We start from the raw sequence: 7,368 nt of genomic DNA, 5'->3' as shown, positions 1-7,368 counted from the left end.
ACTTGGCCTGCTTGGGGATGGGTTGGGGTCAGGACTGCCAGGGAGGCAGGGAGAGCTTGGGCTCCTCTTTGTACCAACTGTTGAGACCTCTGAAGTGGGTCTGGGGCATGGGTACCTACCCTTGGAGAGGCCTGTCCCACAAGGGCTCCAATGGGACCATGCTTGGGGAGGCCGCATGTGGGTACAGGGATGGCCCTGCTTCTCTGTCTGTGAGCAAAGCTGAGGCCAGGTGTCCTGGGGGCTGGTGCCAGGGACGCCAGGTCTCCCTCTCCTCTTCTCCCAGGTGGTCCTTGCCCAGGTGCCGAGTTCCTGCCACATGGAGCTGGATGCAGCAGGCCTACCCAGGTAGGTCCCCTGAAGATCCCTGACTCCTTCCGCACTCCTTGCTTCCATCTAACTTATCCGACTTACTCAGCCGTTGGATAAATGTTTATTGAGCACCTGCCATGTACCAGGCAGTGTGCAAGTCACTGGCATATATCAGTGGGCAAAAAAACAAAAATCCTTGTCTTCTTGGAGCACAGATTTGAGGAGAACGAGTGTATTTATAGATGATAAACAAAATAAATGAGTAAATTATGGAATGTTGCATGTTTCCTGTGGCTGCTGTAACAAATTACCACAAACTTGGTGGTTTAAGGCAACAGGAATTTGTTCCCTCATAGTTCCAGAGGCTAAAGTCTGAAATCAAGGTGTTGGCAGGGCCACACACCTTCCAAAGGCTCCAGGAGAGGAGAAGGGTGCCTCTTGCAGCTTCTTGGTGGCCCCTGGCAGCCCTGGGAGCTCCTCTAGCTGTGGCTCATCCCTCCGATTTCTGCCTCCATCTTCACGGGGCGTTCTCCTCTGCGCCTCTCTGTGGCTTCTCTTTCCCATATAAGAACAATAGGCATTGGATTTAAGGCCCACCCTAAATCCAGAATTACCTCATTTCAGAGCCTTTTCTTCAGCACATCTGCAAAGACCCTATTTTCAAATAAGGTTCAAATTCCGAGGTTCCAGGTTGCACCTGAATTTTGAGGGGGGAACCGTTTTCAACCTACTATAGTCATATTCACGGGTCCCAGGGGTTTGGACTTGGACACATCTTTTTAGGGGATCACTCTTCAACCTGTTACAAATATAATAGGAGAAATTATTTGGAGAAAAAGAAAGCATGATAGTATGGAAAGGGAGTTTGCTGGGGCTGGGGTGGGGAGGGCAGGTTGCAGTATTAAATAGGATGTTCAGGAAAAGCCTCACTGAGAAGGTAATATTCAAAGAGCTCAACAAAATGAGGGAGTGAGCCATGTGGATATCTGTGGGGAAAGCATCCTGGCAGAGGGAACAGGCAGTGCAAAGGCCCTGAGGCAGGAGTGTGCCCAGCACATCTGAGAATTAAGGAAGCTAGAGCAGTGAAGGGCAGAGTGGTGGTAGGGCAGATTGCATGGGGCCAGGCAGGTCACAGGAAGGACTCTGGCCTTGACTCAGTGATACAGGAACTGGGAGCCCAGGAGAGATAGGAACTGACTTTGCTGTCACAGCATCACTCTGTTGCTGGGTTGGGCATGGGTGGTAGGAAGCCACAGGCTGTAGCTGTAACTCAAATGCCCACTCCCCCAGCCCGCCGGGGTGGCCTGGGCAGTCGGCCCTCCATGGCTCTGGAATGGCTCCCCAGGACTCTGTCATAGGGAGGCGCCTTGGACACCCTGTTACTGGACCCCCTGCCTGCCCACAGGGCTCAGGTTTCCCCTTGTCAGTTGTACCCACCAGAGCCTGGGAAAGTCATCTTTCCAGAAAGATTTCATCATTTTCCATTTGGAAAAGTTTGCTGCTCCCACCACTCCCTCCCCCGCTGCCAAGGCTGAGTGTGAAGGGCTGGGGCTCAGCAGGGCCGTGGGCCGGGGCGCACCGCGCTTCCAGCCCGCCTCGAGGCTACCTGACTACCCCATCCTCCAGATGGCCGGGTCCGCTTCTGGGGGACCCTCACTCCTCCAGGCCTGCCCCCCTGCTGTTCTCCACGGATTCCCCCAGCCTAGTCCTCCTGCCCTGGCACCTCCACAGCCTGCTAAGGGGAGGCCAAGGGCTGTGGGAGGCGGGGAGAAGGGCTGGGTGTCCCCCTTCAGAACTTCCTGCAGAGGCAGGGCCACAGCTGGGAACTGAGCCGCAGCTTCACTTCCGCAGAAAGCGAAAACTTTGCCTAGTGTCTCTGGACCACAAGGTTTTCCCCTCCGTAGTGTTCCTCGCTCCCATTGCCATTGTGGGGCCTGTTAACAAATAAAGTCTGTGTTTGCAGAGCCTGTCAGTATTTGCAAAACCTGCTGTGGTTTGCAGAGCCTGCTTGGTCACAGAGCCTATTGCTCTTTGCTGAGACTCTTGTTGCTTCAGGTGGCCCCACCCATTGCACAGTGGTAGCTAGTTAAGTTCTCTTTCTCCTTCCTCCTGGCTCCACACCCCTCCCTGAGGGCTCCCCAAGTATCTCCAGGGAGTCTCCCAAAAGGCGCAGGGCTCAGACCTCCAGAAGCCTCATAGCCAATTCTCACAGTCCCCAGAGGGACCATCTGTGCTGACGTGTGGCGGACTGGAGCTCTGCCCCACGTGCACCGGGGCACAGCCCCCTCTCAGGCTTGGTCCTAAACAAAGAACCGCACAATTGGAAGGCGAGCAGAACTGGACTTCTGTCTCTTCCAAGCTATGGGGCTTCAGGAAGCCTCTCAAGAAAGAAGTTTCGGAGTCTATTTCCTTATCTACAAAATTGAGATGCATTATGACATGTGGCTAAGATTCAGCTGATAGAACTGATGGGAGAAGACTAGTCAAGTGGCTGCCAGTGACAAGCACCTGTGTGTGCAAGGCAAGTGGCTCAGCTCTTCCAAAAACATCCCCACAGCTGAAAGAGGCCCCAGGCGTTCCTGTTGTGAGCTCCACCTGTTGAAAAGTTGGCAAGCGGCTGGGCGGGGAGTTCACCACACCTGGGCAGAAATCTATTCAAAAATCGGAGAGTCAAGAATGGGAGCCCTCAGCCCCTGGGCCTCCTCCTGCTCCAACTCTCAGTGATGCTGTCACGTCAGGGGCAGCTGACAGTGTCCCCTCAGCCTGGGGCTCCCCAAGGACAGGGCTCTGTCTCCCCTCAGCCTGGGGCTCCCCGAGGGCACGGCTGTGTCTCCCCTCAGACTGGGGCTCCCCGAGGGTGGTCAACACTGACCTGCCCTCAGCAGCATCACCCATAGGGGCCACGTGATGCCCTCGCGTGGTGTTTGCTCCTGTGAGCAGAGCCCCCCGGGGGGCCCCCACCCCTTCAGCGCCCAGGACCCCAGGGCAGTGCTGAGGAGAGGAAGGAGCTGGCTCCCCCTGGCTAGTGGGGAGCAGAAGCAGGATGGCCTGGTTGGAGCCCACGGCCCAGGGGTTCTGGTTCTGGTATCTGCTCCTCTGTCAGGTTTGGGTGTGAATGCCCCACGTGGAGGGATGGGATAGAAGAGACGGCCTCCTCCACCCCTTCTTCCTTTCCTACGACACCCTGCTACCCCTCTTTTGAGACATTCCGAAGCTATGAGGGGCTTTGTGGTGGGGGTTGGGGGCTCAGGAGCCACAAGGCGGGTCATGAGGGGCCCTGCGTGGGCTTTGAGGAAGCTTGGCCCCATTTTCCCCGGCCCCAGCCAGGACGAGCAACCAGGCAGGGGCAGGAGAAAGGGCTCAGCCTTGGGAGGGCTGGGGGCTGGGGGCGCGGGGAGCAGAGGAGTGGGCAGGATGGCGGAGTGGCCAAGCTCCCAGGCCAAGCCCCTCGCTGCCTGCAGCCCCTCCCCAGGGCCCTCTCCTACCTTCTCCCCACCCACAGGGCCCAGCTTTGTCTCCCAGGGGCCCCCGCACTGTGTGTAGGCCCTCTCGGACTCTCTCGAAGCACTGGCCCCCGGGGCCAGCACTCGGCAGGCCCTTCATGAAGCCAGTTGGCTGATGGCCCCACACTGACCCCCCGATTGCTGCTCTACCTCAAGCCAGGTGCTCAGAGAAGGACCCTTTCATCACTCTCTTCCTAAGGGGGGGTCCCCCACTGTGCTGCCCCTCTGTCAACCGTGTCAACCAGGTCCACACCGTGTTCTCTTGGATGGCACAGGAACACAACTGGAGAGATAGGGCTTAGAACCCCCTCCCAGGGCTGAGAGGGAACAGAAGCCCCACTCTGGGTGGGAAGACATAGCCCACCCTCGGGGGGCCCCAGTCTGAGGGGAGATGCAGCCCTGCCCTCAGGGGGCCCCAGTCTGAGGGGAGACGCAGCCCTGCCCTCGGAGAGCCCCAGTCTGAGGGTAGAGACACAGCCTTGTCCTCAGGGGACCCCAATCTGAGGGAAGAGACCAAGTCCTGTCCTGAAGGAGCCCCAATCACAGGGGGAACACAGCCCTGCCCTCAAGGAGATCCAGTCAGTGGGGTACACAGCCATACACTTGGGGAGCCCTAGTCTGAGGGGAGATGCAGCCCTGCCCTCAGGGAGCCCCAGGCTGAGGGGGTGGATCCAGCCTTGCATTCAAGGAGCACAGACTGAGGGGGGACACAGCTCTGTTAACCTGTAGCCACAAGTCAGAGGGGTGTCACAGCCATGACCTTGGGGAGCCCATTCTGAGGGGGTATAAGCCCTGCCCTCTGTGAACCTCAATATAAGGGGAAGACACAGACTTGCCCTCAGGGAGCCCAGTCAAAGGGCAGGCACAGCCCTTACCTCAGGGAGCCCCAATCTGAAGGGAAACTCACCCCTTTGGGGTGTCCCTTTCTGAGGAAAGATACAGTCCTGCCCTGAGAGGGCCCCTGTCTGAAGGGGAAGACAGTCTGACTTCAGGGAGCCCCAGTCTGAGGGGGGACACAGCCCTGCTCTCAGAAAGCCCAAGTCTGAGGAGGAGACGCATCCCTTACCTCAGCGAGCCCCATATGTGAGAAAGACACAGCCCTGCCCTCAGGGAATCCCAATCTGAGGCGGAAACAGCCCTGCCCTTGGGGACCCCAGTCTGAGAGTGAACCCAGCCCTGCCTTTGGGGAGCCCCTTTCTGAGAAGAGACACAATCCTGCCCTCAGGGATCCCCACTCTGAGGGGGACACAACCTTGCCCTCAGGGAGCCCCATTCTGCAATGGGACACAGACCTGCCCTCAGGGGGCCACTGTCTGAGGGGGAGACATAGCCCCTGTCCGTTCAGCATTGGTCTGACCTCACCTTGAACACCACAATCCCCATCCAAGAAGTAGACTGAAAGGTCACCTTGTCCTGCCTTAGGTCAAGGTCCTTTCTACCTCCTCAAGGACTAAGGATGGCATAGGTATGGGGCAGGAAGGGAAGTGAGAGATCCCTGCCCTAACTGGCCCCTTCATCGTCATCTGTGGGGCCCCAGGTTCTCCCAGAATCCTGCTCAAGGACATTCTTCCCCATGCAGGAGGGGACCCAGCCTTGCCCCATCTACCCCTTCCCTCATCCCAGACACTGAGAGCAGTGACAGCCCACAGGGTGCGGGAGTGGGGGGCCCGACAGGATGACCCTCCTCCAGCTCCTGTTTTGGCTGAGGCAGGACAGTGGGCTGTTTGGTCTGTGGACCCAGGGTGGACAGGGGACCCCACTGGGGAGGAGTTCCCAGGCCCCAGGCCCCCTGGGTTGGGCTGTACCAGCTGCAGGAGGGCCAGTACAGCCGCGCCCCTCCTGAAGTCCCCTCCTGCCAGCTCATGGCTCAGGCCTCTCAGGATACCCACTTCACTGCATGGTCCCCACCCTGGGAGACAAGGGGCTCCCCGGAGTCCCCCCCAACTTGCCATCACCCACCAGGTCTCTGTTATTCTTCTGTCCAGAAACCTTGTCCCCAGCAAGGAAGAGACTGTCTCCCCAAGGGAAACTGGCAAAATTCTCCCCAAAACTCTGTCCACCCACTCCTCAGCATCAGTGTGGCAGCAAGTGAAGAACCCAGGGAAGATGATCATGTCCAGTTGGAGGGGTGGAACATGATGGTAGGAAATTGTTTTGTCCAGGGTGAGAATGGCATGCTGGTTTATGTAGAAAATAGGGTTTATTTTTTTAGAGATGCCCTGTAAAGTGAGTTGGGGTGACATGTCATGATGTCTGCAATTTTAACTATTATAGTACAAAAGAGGATGAAATCTGGCAAAACGTCTATTCTTTTATCATGGTAATGGGCTATTTGTACTCTTATGTGTTTGAATGTTTAAAGTTTTTCACAATAAAATGTCTTTTTAAAAAAAATGAAAAATAAAACAAATGTTGTATCAACCTAGGTTCAGATACCAACTCTACCACGTCCTTGCTGTGTGACCTTAGGCAAGTCACTTAACCTCTCTGGGCCTCACTCCCTCTACTGTTAAATTGTACAACTCTACTCTTAACAAGGTGTCGTGAAGATTAAACATAGTAACTAATGGAGAGCCCAGCACCATGCCTCAGAGGTAGTAAGTTCTCAGTGAAAAACAGCTGTTTGTGTAATGGGGAGCGGGGGAGACTGTCTCTGGGTGGGGGAGGGGTGGTGGGTATTACTTCTCTGAACCTGAGCCTCAGTTTCTCAGCCCTCAGTGAGCAGTGGTTAATGATATTACTTGGGTCAGCAGCCACACCCCCAGCCCCTACTCCATGCCAAGAGGTGTGTTGGGTGCTGGAGAGGAAAGGAGGCTGGGGGATAGTAGGGTCCCACTTACAAGGACCAGTGGACCCTGGTTCCTTAAACACTGAAGTCAGTGTAGCCAGCCCAGGAACACAGCAACCCCCCTTTGGCCCTGTCCAGTCATCCAGCTCTGAGGATAGTGAGGGCTGGGGGTCCACCCGCTCCACATCACCCGCAGAGGAGCAGGACAGGCGGCAGGAAGAGCCCCATCCCGAGGACAAGGGCAGTGGGGCGTGCAGCTGGTAACAGGAGAAGGCCAATGTTTCCTATTTTGGGAGGCAGGAGGCAGCAGGTGTCTGGCTGGTGCCGGGACATGTGAACCCTCCTCTCAGCGGCCATGTGGCCGGCAGCAGGGCAGCCTGGCACTGCCTCTCATGAGCCCACCAGCCAGACACACCTGTGGCCCCAGTGGGAGGGAGATCCGATTTCTCCACTCCAAGGGCATCCTCCCTAGCAGCCCCAAGGAGGGCAAGGCCACCCACCCGCAAGCTCCTCAGAGAAACAGGCTCCGGGACCCGGGTTTCTAGGGCACTCCCGGTCTGAGTGAGGACGTACGACGTTTATGTTCCTGGGGCTCCTCTCCCAAGGAAGCCCCCAGAGGAAGAGACGCAGCCCTGGCTTGGGAGAACGGCAGTCTGAGAAGGGGGGCCACTGCAGGGGCCCAGGGGCTGAAGCACGCTGCTAGCGCGGCGGCAGCCCAGGATGCTGCAGCTTCCTTCAGGGGCCAGGGTATTTTGCGGTGGGCAAGAG

This window comes from Manis pentadactyla, chromosome 16 (genome assembly GCF_030020395.1).
Source record: "Manis pentadactyla isolate mManPen7 chromosome 16, mManPen7.hap1, whole genome shotgun sequence".
Classification (NCBI taxonomy): Eukaryota; Metazoa; Chordata; class Mammalia; order Pholidota; family Manidae; genus Manis; species Manis pentadactyla.
The sequence above is the reverse complement of the archived record's forward strand: the minus strand, read 5'-3'. Positions refer to the sequence as shown.